Raw genomic sequence first — 13,240 nt, forward strand, 5'->3', positions numbered from 1 at the left:
ACTAGGAATAAGGACACCTCCTTATCATTACCATAATTTTTTTCTACTATATGTGACAGGCTTAATATAAATATAATGTTCTTATAAATCATTAAGAAAAAGATACACAAATAGAAAGGTGGATTCAGAATTTATAAAACAATTTTTTTTAAGCTAAGGACAAACTTCAACTTCACTAATAACAAAGCACATCAACACAGTGAAATATCTTCCAGTTACTAGACTGGCAACTTACAAAAGTACAATTCCTCTCAGAAAGAATATGGAGAATAGATCACTCTACACATCATCAATAGTAATATATACTGGTATACGCTTTATCAAGAGTAACTTAGAAAGATGTGTAACTTAAAATTGTTATAAAATGGGCTTAACTCACTGAGTGATTCCACTCCTGGCAATTTATTTCAAGGAATTAATAGAATAAGCATACCAACACATTTGCATAAAAATACTCATTATAGTATTGTTTTAATATAGAAAAATTATTCATTACAAGAGAATTTGCTAAAAGAAGTAATGGTAAAATCTTATACTCTAACATTACATATTCAAAGTTATTTTAAACTTATCTTTGAAATAATGTCCACTATATTAAGGGAAAGATGCAGGTTGTAAAATAGTATTATGAAGTATGGTACAACTTTTGTAAAATAAAATTTACCTACCTATATGCAATACATGCACAAAAACAATCTGGAAGGTCGTAAGGAATTTTAACAGGTGTTAGGATTAAGGTGGACCTCTATTTTCTTACATTTATTACTTTCAAATGAGTTAACATGTTACTTTTATAACCAGAAAAAAATCAATAAGCTATTAGCATTTCCCCTTTTCCTCTGAAAATGGAGGAAAAATTATTATAAATAATCATTTATAGTAACTCATAGTAATTATTAAATAATTAACATGGATAACTACATGACACAAATAATTATTACAAATAAATTATATATAATTATGAATTTTATTTCAACACGTACTAATATAAATTGTATATAAATTTCCTCCTTCTACCTCTAAAATTGGAGAGAATAGTAATTATACTATCAATAAACACACATGGTGATTTAATGGTTGTTCAAAGTGTTCCGAGTTGTATCCTACGGTGGTGGTGAACCAACTTCATCCATTTATCAAAACTCATATAAATGTACGCCCCAAAGACACTTACTGTGCGTACGATTGGTTTAAAGCTCCTGGTTTACCTAGACAAGAAAACTGTTGCCCCGAGTAAAAAAGGTCTCAACTTCTCAAATCTGTGGTCCCTTAGAAGTAAAGGCAACTCACTCCGACTTCAGGCGGAAATTCCGACGTCAGGTGAGTGTCGTGCGTGCGTCCGCCCCAGGAGGGCGCCACTAGCACCAGGGCCTGAACAAGGGGCCACCGCAACAGCACTTGAGTCACCGCCTCTCGCTGGGCTTGCGGGCCAAGCCTTCAGGACGCCTCTGTTTGCGGCCCCTCTGCCCTCCGTGCCCCCCACGAACACAGCACCCCAACCCTCCCCAGGACCCGGGAAGGAGCCACTTCCAAAGGAAACTCCGACCCTCAAAGACAGTAAGCGCGTCCCTCAGAAAGCCGGTGCCATGTGGTTTTCTGGTGGCTGGCGGCCCGACGCCATGTCGTGGAGGCCGCGCTGCCTCGGGTCTTGTCTCCAGAGAGTAAGCGCGGGAAGGGAGGCGGTGGGGCGGGGGTGGGGCGGGGTGGGGCGGGGACAGGCGACTCCCGCACCCCACAACCCCGCGGGTGGAGAACCCAGCCGATTCTCCACAGACTAATTCGCGCCGTGGAGGGAGGTGGCCATGGAGTGTAGGGGCGTTGCATGTGGTCTGCCCGCGGGCTCTGGGAGCGGCTCCCCTGGGCTGTGCCCTTCCACCACACCCCTCCTCGTCTGCGCTGCGGTGCCAGGTAGGCCGCGCTCCGGCCGCCCGGACGGCCGCTGCTGCCCACTCCCTCAGACCTCTGGCCAGGCCGGCGCCTCCGACAGGAAAGCCGGGGCGACCCCTGCTTCCTGCTCCTCTCCGCCCTCTCCTTCCCCAAAGCCGGGTTTTGGCCACCTGGGAGGACCCCACCGGTCTTGTGTCCCTTGGGCCTCCTCCTCAGCTCACCATGATGGCGGCGGCTAGCAATTCCCACCGATGGGGTTCGAGGAGGAGCAGAGGCTGCTCTTCTGGCACCACTCCTGGCGCTGCTGTTGGGGCTGCTCGTGCCCTCCGCCTGCCCTCGACTGGGCAAAGGGTTAGGGCCCAGGAGTAAGGGAAGACAGAAGTGGCGGGGAGGCCGCGGAGCCCTAAGCTCTGACCCGCCAGGCTGAGGGGCGCCGGCGGACTGAGGCGTGGCTTGTGGGGCTCCCAGAGGTGCTCCTGCGCCTGCGGGTTACTGGGGCTCGTCCGAGCCGCCTCAGCCAATGGGTAACAGCACCCCGCCCCCTGCGTGGGGGGGCAGGGGGGACGCAGGCGTCCGGGCCGCTGTGCGCAGGGGGTGCCCAGGGCTTGGGCGCTGGCGGGCCGCGCACAGCTGGGGAAGCGCCGCCCTGAAACAGACTGACAGACACACACATCGCCCCGAAAGTGCCTTATGAGCATACTCGAAATAAGTATGCATAGTTAAATACGTGTTAACATTAAAGAAGCTTCGATGTGTCTAGGCTCTATTTTCAAAATGGCGTCCTGAATGCCGCGGATTATTCCGATCGCGATCCCCCTTATCGCTGGCCCCAAAATAGATTGAAATGCCTACGGAAATAGTAACAAGTCCATCTAGAACAGGGAACCAGACATCATCGGAAAAGAAACATGCACGCCTTTCTGTGAAATTTGAGGCGGATGGGTTGACTGGAAGCAATAACCAGATAGGTCAGGCCCGCTTGTTCAGTCTTTCTAGAAGCATCAGTTGAGTGCCTATGATGGCCGGGTACCGCAGATGCAGGAGTGAACAACACAGACAAGCATTTCTTTCCTCGGGGAATTTGAATTATAAAGGGGGAGAGCTTATCTTCTAGGCCTTACAGGAAGACGCTAGGCCTGCCTACAGAATTCTAGAACATTCTCGAGGTCAGAGAAGCAGCGCTCAGAGCAAGGCTGAGCTGTGGGTCAGCTGTTGGAGCAAATCACACAACTTTGGGAGCCATTCCAACAACGTATATCCACACGGGTTAACTGGCTATGACTTTCATCCTCAAACTTCACTTTGGTACTGATGAAAAGCTTTAAAATGTTACGTCGTAAGCTGGCAAAATAGTGGACTTCTGTAACCTGAAAGTTGTCTCACTACCAACCCCCTGCATTACAGGATAGAATAAAAACTGACGTTTTTAATATACAGCTCAACCCATAAAAATGAAGGTAAATCTTAAGATGCCAGGATTTAAACTGAAAACCAGACCAGTGACTTATTGAACTGCTCGATTCTCTTCTGGCCCTGGGTGTGAGGGCTGGGGTGTAGGGTGACCAACTAGTTTGCCCTCGACTTGCCTGGTTTTAGCACTGGAAAACCCCACATGCCTGAAAACTATGTCCAAACCAGGATAGGTGGTCATCCTAGATGTGGGCAAGATGTTGTTAGTCTTCGTAACTTGAGGCCTGGAAGTATAGGGGCAGGTGGTAAGGATTTGGAATAGCCCACGGTTGGAGCTGGAACTGAATATACTACAAAAAGCCATTGTCTCTGAAAGATATTATCTTCAGAAAAGGATGGAGTAGGGAAAATACAAAACACCCAATGGACAAGGAGATGAGGAAGGTTGTCCCATTTCTGGATGAAAAAAAAATTATTTGACTCTGATGAAATTCTGAAACCCTAGACATGCATTTCATAAGAGTTTAGAGTTTAGATTTATAGCACTTACGTGTTGTTGGAATCTCAAAACCTAAAAATTGATTCCCCCAACCCCCACCTTCTCCCAAAAAAGATCCTAAACAAGATTTATCTGGAATGCCTGGCAGAAAAAAATATAAAACCCACGTGCTTCCATAAAAGGCTAAAAGGAATTCTCATAAAAAAAAAAAGACCCTTTAAAGATAAGCTCACAATGAAAAATTATAAAACAATGTTTGCCATAAGTAAGAATAGCAGACAACAAAGGAGATTAAAATGTCAGAAACTTAGAGGAGTTCTTTGTGTGTGTGTGTGTCTTTCTTTTTCTCTCAACTTATTTGGAATACCACTTTATGTATATTTTAAGATGATTATTCTACTATTTTAAAGTCTAAAACAAATATATTTCCTTTTGAAAAATTCAAACGCCTGAATGTTTTAACTGCACACCCCCTCTCAGTATATAAGCTATTGTTCACTACTTTACTTCTGTTCTGTTTTCTTCCTACAAATTAGAAATCATGTTTTTTAGACCCACCAACATGTGTAAAAATGTTTTGTTTACCCTTTCATTGCATATCTTGAATCTTCCTTCTGGATTATTTTACTTTGTGCCTGAAGTAAATTCTATAGATTCTTTTAGTGAGTGTCATATGATAAACTCTCAGGATTTTTTCCCACCTGAAATGCTTTTATTTTGTTCTTGTACATTGAAGATAATTCTACTAGATATATAATTCTAGGTTTACAGTTGTCTTCTTTTTTTTCTCAGAATATTAAACATATTATTCTGTTATCTTCTGGTTTTTGTTGCTACTGAGAAATCTACTGTCAATTTAATTGCTGGTTAAGATCTATTTTTCTTTGGTGTTCTGAAATTTCACAATGATGTGACTGGGTATGGAGTTTTAAAAATTTCTCCTGCTTAGGAGTTTTTAGACTCTGAATTTGTGGATTAGCTTTCAACAATTCTAAAAACTTCCACCCATTTTCTTGTCAAAAATTTACTGGTTAAGGAACTTCACTTAGTTTTCATATTTTATATTAAATAAACAATTCTTGGGGTGGCTGGTTAGCTCAGTTCATTAGAGTACTGTGCTCTTAACAAGGTTGCCGGTTCGATCCCCACATGAGCCACTGTGAGCTGTGCCCTCCACAACTCGACTGAAACAACTATTTGACTTGGAGCTGATGGGTCCTGGAAAAACACACTTAAATAAATAAAAGTTTTAATCAAATATACAATTCTTACAGTTATTTTTGCTTAAATCATGACTTTTTAAGTGGTTAGTGGTTGTCGTGCGGGGTGTCTGGCAGGGTGGCCTGTGGGGTCTCTGCTCCCGCTCCCCACATAAGAACGCAGGACATGGTGAGGACAAAAAGGAACACCCACGGAGCCATAGGTAGGGAAATCATACCACTATGGTCTCACTGGAGGCTGGGTTTACACGACCTGCGACCTGCTGTCCGCTTTGCTGCCAACCGACCAACTCTCTTCGACTCTCCTTACTCTCCTTCAGTCTCCTCTTTCACTCTCCTCGGCTCCCCTCCGTAGCCAAGGCAGTTATATCAGTGACCAATGGCTTAATGGCTACAGCTGATGGCCAACCAGCCACAGCTGACAGCCATCCACCATCCGAGCCAGCACCTCTCCACATGAGGCCGAGAGCCTGGAAACTGCTTTCTGGGCCTCTGTCCCCACAGTGGTCTTTTCTTGAAACCAGAAAAATCTTCACTTAATAGAGAAAAAAAGAATTGTTATTTAAAATCACAGTTGACTGTGATTCCAATCCAATTGTGTTAAGACTCGTAGCATAATTTATATAAATCCAGAAATAAATCTGTATACTGCTTCCTTACTCTTTAGAGACTGATAGGAAAGGGATAACTAAAAATGCTACTTTTTAACATCCCTGCCATTTCTATTGTGCCTCAAAAGCCTGGGACTTTTGATAGAAGGCTTACAATTAGTATATGCATGCTCAAACCTCATTTATTTGCAAACCATTTTCATGATTTTTGTTGTATCTGCTCTGAATCTCTACATTATTATTTACCTAATTTTTAAAAAAAACATTGTTTTCCTAAGCAATAATATTTATGAAATCACATCTATTATTTACCTTTTTTTATCAATGCACATTAAAATAAATATATAACTATTAACATTTAAAATAATTCTCCATGGATCACTACAGATCACACCCTCCCAGGACAACAGGTAGCATACTTTTGGAAAGTACTGGATTGTGAAAACTCTTTATCTGGTCTTTGGTTATGCAAAGTTAGGTCCAAGGAACTAAGAGACGGAGTGTCAAATTGTTCCGCATAATAAATGAGAGTAATTGAATTTTAAGGGTGAGACCAAGCAAGGCTCCAAAACTGGAAATCTGGTAATTTGGAGAAAAGAAGTAACCTTGCAAAGTGAAAAGAAATTGCAGCCTACAGTAAAAGATGCTATCTGAGCACACAGCAGTCAGCTGGAGGCTTTTTAAAAAGCAAGTTTCATATTCCCAGGCATTACCCCAGAGGAATTAAATCAGATGATGGTGAGATCCAGACATCAGTATATTTTTTAAAAAATGTTTCTCAAGTTACTGCAATATACAACCAAATTTGAAAATCTTTGTTATAGAGCTTTGCTACTCATTGTGGCCCGGAGACCAGCAGCTTTGCATCACCTGGGTGGTTTGGCATCTCAGGCCCCACCTGAGACTTAATGAATCAGAATCTGCATTTCAACAAGATCTCCAGATGGCTCACAAGCACATTAAAGGTCAGGAAGCACTGACAATGGAAAATATTTGCCATAAACTTGCATTCCAAGAATTGAGAATGCCTACCGTACAGACAGAGCCTGCTTTTCCAGCCTCTTTTGCAGCTAGACTTGGGCATATGACCTACACAACACCAATGAGATGTATTCATCCTAAGTTTTGAATAGGAGACTGATTCCACAAAGACTGCAGAGAATACGTTCTGGAAAAGTTGGCAATAGTAGTAGCAGCCATGGCATCAGTTACAGCAGCAATGTCCACTGCTGTCCGTTGTGCCAGCTGTACTGCAATTCAGTGCTTAGCAGTGGCAGCTGAAGCTTCTTCACTGGACGCTGCAGTTTGATTCCACGTATAGTTCCTGGAGACACGAACGTCCAGCCTTATTCTTCAGTCCTTTCTGAGATTCCTTTCCTGCATAAGTCAACCAAAATGTATGTGGCTTTTGCTTGCAACAAAGAACCTTGTCTGAAATAGGTGATGAGTAAGGTCAACCAAAGCACTTTTAAGAGGAGGGTTAACAGCTAAAAGATATATGGCTCTGCTCTGTGACTCCATAGCATAATGCCACTCTATTGCTTCCAACCTTTACTAAGGTGTGGGGACAGAGCCCCAAAAAGCAGTTTCCAGGCTCTCGGCCTCATGTGGAGCGGTGCTGGCTCGGATGGTGGATGGCCGTCAGCTATGGCTGGTTGGCCATCAGCTGTAGCCATTAAGCCATTGGTCACTGATATAACTGCCTTGGCTACGGAGGGGAGCCGAGGAGAGTGAAGGAGGAGACTGAAGGAGAGTAAGGAGAGTCGAGGAGAGTTGGTCGGTTGGCAGCAGAGCGGACAGCAGGTCGCAGGTCGTGTAAACCCAGCCTCCAGAGAGACCATAGTGGTATGACTTCCCTACCTATGGCTCCGTGGGTGTTCCTTTTTGTCCTCACCATGTCCTGCGTTCTTATGTGGGGAGCGGGAGCAGAGACCCCGCAGGCCTCCCCGCCGGACACCCCGCACGACATAAGGTTCTACTATATACATAAAAGCTTTGTGCCAGCGGTGTTCTGAGAGGGATGTCAAGGAAAGGTTTTTTTTCCCCCTTTCTGTAGCAACATGGTATAGACAGGACTGCACTCTGGGCAACAAGATGATTCACAGATGAAATAGTTTACCAGGAACAGTAGCTTGGAGCCCAAAGTGGCCTGGAAAGGCATAAATCATACTCATAGAATTCTCAGAGAGATAGGAAGAGGCATACGAGGTCGGACAATTAAGTTCACGAACTTGTTGCAACGATGTTGCTAACGTTTTTTGGTATCAGAAGGCTTATTCATTATGAATCTATACCAACTGAACAAATAGTTAACCAAGTTTACTATTTGGAAGTGCTGAAAAGGCTGCGTGAAAAAGAGGAAAATGACCTGAACTTTTTGCCAACAATTCATGGCTCTTGCTTCACGACAATGCACCAGCTCACAGGGCACTGTCTGTGACGGAGCTTTTAGCCAGTAAACAAATAACTGTATTGGAATACCCCTCCCTACTCACCTGATCTGGCCCCCAATGACTTCTTTCTTTACCCAAAGATAAAGGAAATATTGAAAGGAAGACATTTTGATGACATTCAGGACATCAAGGGGAATACGATGACAGCTCTGATGGCCATTCCAGAAAAAGAGTTCCAAAATTGCTTTGAAGGGTGGACTGGGTGCTGGTGTTGGTGTATAGCTTAGTTTCTTAGGTACTTCGACTGTAGTGATATTCAGCAATGAGGTATGTACATAACACTTTTTCTAGGATGAGTTCGCGAACTTAATTGTCTGACCTTGTGTGTGCTATTCCCACTGTATGTGGGCTAGAGTTTGAGCCAATTTCATTTAAATCTCAAGATATGGTGCCTCAACTTCTAGTGAGCCTGTATTCACCTGGCCCTGCATAGCGATATACATCCCGAGTGTACATATGCATACTTGCAGAGATATCTGTCCACTGAGCAATGTTGCTTAAGCCTTGCTTGTGCAACTTGAACCCTGGGACCTGCATAATAGTGTCCTCACTGAACATTTGATCTTCTGAGCAGGTTGCCTGAATTTCGGGATTGGTCTGAACCAAGCTGACCTAATCTTCACAATGCCTTCATAAGACCTACCTAAACAGGTAACCATGAAAAGCGATTGACTTATTGAAACTAAAAATGATGACAATAAGCACTGATACTGAAAATGGGGTTTACTATGTACCAAGCATTATTCTAACCATTTACTTCTATCAGTTCATCTAATCTTTATAATAGTAACAGGTACTATTATTACCTCCACTATCTCTATTATTATAGAGAAGGAAGCAGAGGCACAGGGAGGTCACGTAACTCATCTAAGATTACACAGTTGTTCAGTATCAGAGTGGCAGTTTTAACCCAGTCTGGCTTTTGAGTCTGAGTTCTTAACCATTATGCTATATTAGCAAACTATACAGAGAAAGAAAGGGCTAATATAGTGGGACAAAGTTATGTGTCAAATCCCTGGATTCTATGAGAGTAGTCAAATAATGAGGGAAGCTGAGTGTTTTCTCATTAAAAAAAAAAAAAAAAAGGTTTTTTTTTAGTCATTTCTGATTTATCTGCATTAAAAAGTATGATCATTATCTCCAGCCTTGGCCTGCACTGCTGTCTCCCTACGCACACGTATACTCCTCCAAATCTCTTTGAAACTGCTTTTTCTGAGGCAAGAAGCATCACTGAGCAGACTTTTTTCAAATCAGAGAAGCAAAAGCTGTTTAGTACTTGTGGAGGAGCAGGGAGAAAAAGCTTGTAGAACTTAGTTGTCTTCTTTTCCTCATCCCTAGTCACTCTCAACTTCATTTCCATAGTTTTATTCTTTCTATGTTCACATTTTTTTCTTTTCCTTATGCATTTTTGAGAACACATGAGTATGTTTTCTTTAAAAAAAAAATAAAAGCATTAAAGGTAAGGTTTATATCCCCTTTGCCCACCAACTTTGCATACCCAAAAGGTAACCACTATTGCTAGTTTGGTATGAATCATTTCTGACCTTTCTCTAAGCTGTCCCTTTTGTATACTTATATAAAATATTTAGTATTTGTACTTACAGAAAGTACTTGTACTAATGGAAAATATGTGCTCCTTTTTGTATACTAGTAGAAAATATATACTTATGCTATATATTTATACTTACAGAGTATGTGTATATTTAGAATATGTAATATTTTGTTGTGTTTTTAATACAAATGTTATCATACTATATGCATCTTGCTTGATTTTTTTCCTTTAACAATATGACTCAGAGACTTCTAATGTCAGTATATAGACCTACCTAATTCCTTTTAATTGTGGCATCATTTTACATAACATGGACATACCATAATTATTTAGCCATTCCCTGGTCAATGGACATTTAAGTTTTTTTCACTTTTTCATCATTACAAATAATATACAATGAATCTAATTTGAGCCACATGAGTATTTTTCTGCAGTGAACATCAAGAAGTATAATAGCTAGGACATGAGATGCGCACAATTGAAATTTTAATAGATAGCGTAAAACCGCCCTTTTAAGTGCTGTACCAAAATATATTATACAGCTGTGAATGAGAGTCCCATTTGTCTATTCACTTGCCAGTATTGATACTATCACACTTTAATTTACCAGCCTGATGGGCAAGCAATGGCATCTCATTTTTGTTTTACTCTGCGTTTCCCTGATTGCTCATGGAGTTGAACCTCCTCCTTTTTGTTGGTATTCAGGTTCCTCTTCTGTGAATGCTGTCTTCATAGCCTTTGACCATTTTTCTTTTGGGTTGCTTGTCTTTTTTATATTGTTTTGTGGGTGACTGGCTTCTTTTTTTTGCCTCCTCAGCCCTTTGGCCAAAGGATACAGCAGTATTGGTGCCTTCTTGAAATTCTAGTCCAGTGCAATGAACTAGAGTTACATTCTTTCCAAGAATTTCTTTCCCTAAACTGAAGAGACGTAAGCCACAAACAAGAGCAAAAAGGAACTCTCCGGTATAAACACCAATTGTTGCACCTTTTAATGCCTTTGAGTATCAACTCTTTCATGGATATCCTCCTCAAAAACAGAAAAGAGCTCTTATTTAAATCAGTCAGTCCCTCACTGTCAAAGAACATTTTTTCTTTGTTTGTTTGTTTGTTTTGGAACTCAAGGAATTGCCAAAGAGATGGAGAACTGTTAGGAGGTGTGATTTCTAAAGAGCTTTTCTATATGTTCATTTGTTTGTTTGCTTGCTTGCTTGTTTGTTTTTGGCAATGTGATAATCTCAGAGAAATCTGAGGGCAACAATGTGCTGAGGTCCAACAACTTTTAAAGTTCTGTTCTTGCCCCTGGCTCCCTCTATTTAGAGAATAGCTGAAGAGAAAAGAGGTGAGATGTCCGGTGAATAAAAACAACACTTACAAGGCCAACATTTGGAGCTTAGCAGGAAAGTCTCTGAAAACCATCTGATAAACACGAATAAAGATTAATCTCTGATCAGCCTTTTAAAAGGAGAAACTAAGATGTTTCCTTTTCCCCCTCTAAGAACTTTTCCTTTGTCCCGTGTGGAACTGACTGAAAAAAAATTTGTCTGTAATTTCAGACCATCATGGCTTCCCTTTTGGCAGATGCTGTGTTTTGTGTAACCGCAGCTAGCGTTTCAGCCAACCTGGATAAGGAAAAGGAAGTGAGAGGACAGAATAGGACACAAGTTGGAAGAAAATTCACAGAGTAAAGAAAGAAAAGACACATGAAAAGAAGAGAATACACTCTACTTAAAAAAAAAAAAAAAAAGATAGTTGAGGGAAACAGTCTTGTGTCATTTCCTGTATCTAGTTAGTCAACATGTTCCATTTGTTTTCCTTTAAATTGATTCTCTAACAGATCTTCCTTTCTATTCCTACCACTTTCTTTTAGACCACAGGACATACCCTTGGTTAAAAAAAAATTAGATCATGTTCTTTTCATTTTGTGTTTGGGTGATTCCAAGTTATATGACTAGAATCCATGCCACCTAAATTTCCATCAAACACTACTGTCGATATATTGCTCTTTTGCTCTGCTCACAAACCATCCAGGGTTTCCTAGTTCCAGCTTCATCATATTAAATGTAACTTTTTCAGCCTGGCTCTTAGAACCCTTTAACATACTACTTCACCCTATATAGCTGTCATCAGACTGTCTCACCAACATTCCCTTCTCGTTCTGCCTTCTGTATGCCTTCCGTTTAGAATGCGCTTCCAGCTTTACTTTTCCTCTCTGAAGTGTACCTATTTTTGAAGGTCTAGTCAAGTTGCCCCTTCTGTGTGAAATGTTTTGCCTATTCCACCTTAATTTTCCTCTCTCAAAACCACTTCACTGCCCAAAGTATGTAATGTGAAATTTTGGATGGCAGCATCCGTGAAACTGGGGAAGGAGTATAGCACGTCTTTAGATTTGATTTGTCTCTCGCACTTAATGACACTGGGCAAGCCATAAACCCTCTCTTAAGCTTCGTTTTCTTGTCCATGAAAGGGGGGTAATACTGTTTTACCTTCGAGGATCAGTAGAAGGATAGGATAGGTGGAAGGATACCAAGTCTGTAGTGCTTAACACCGTGCCTGGCCCGTATCAAATTATAAGTTTTAAAGAAAAACAACAACAACAAAACATTCTATTTAGTTTATGTGATTTAAAAATGACCTAATGACTGCTTGGCTATGTTTTAAGTCTAAAATCCTTCGAGTTTTCTTGACATCTTTGCTCACTGTTTAAAGGAATGCTACTTTGTTAGCAGATCATTCAAATGTTTACTGGGCATTTCTGTAAAGTCTGACAATTAAAAACAAAATTCCCCCAGAATCCAGTATCACAAAAGCTTTTGTTTCAAGCCACAAATTAGACAAATCTGTTTTTTTCCCAACACTCTGAACATTTTATATCAAACCGCCCTAGTTTAAGTAAATATCCATCTCTTTAAAAACAAAATTAATATTAGAATTCTTTTTGTTTGTAAAAAGAGCTAGGTTCAACAGGTTCCAGATGTTGCAACTGGATCACAGATGTATCCAAAATAACAATAAGGGGAATACAGTTTTTGTTTTGATTCCAAGCAGAAACAATTGCTACTTATGAATTCACATTAGGGCCACACACAAAAAAAATTGTACTCTTATACCCAGTAAATAAACACTATTGTTTTAGCAATGTGCTTCAAGACATGATGTTATATACATATCGCACCTTCCTATCATAGGATTGGCAGCAGATACACGGATTTCTCATCTTTAAAAATCTGTTGATATTATAAGGGTTACCAGGATTCAATATTCACCCGTGCTATCGTCAGAGGTGCAAAAAAAAAGGTAGCTTCCTTACATTTAACTTTCTTCAACAGGCCCCCATGAGGTCATACACTGTGAAAGGTAGATTAGGGTCTGAATGAAGAGGAGGAAAGCTCTAATATGGCCTCTTGGTAATATTTTAGTCTCTTCTAATGTCAGTAGCCCCCTTTGGGGTGAATTCATTCTATTTGTGCCTCAGGATCACTTTAAGTTTCCCTCCCATTTCTCTCAAAAATAGTGACCGGTAAATGGAGATTCTATAAGGCCTCGTGTTGGAGGGAAAAGAAGGGCCTCTGATCTGTGCTGGGCTCTCACTGGTTTGGCTGGCAAGCCTG

This window comes from Rhinolophus hipposideros (genome assembly GCF_964194185.1).
Source record: "Rhinolophus hipposideros genome assembly, chromosome: 14".
Lineage (NCBI taxonomy): Eukaryota > Metazoa > Chordata > Mammalia > Chiroptera > Rhinolophidae > Rhinolophus > Rhinolophus hipposideros.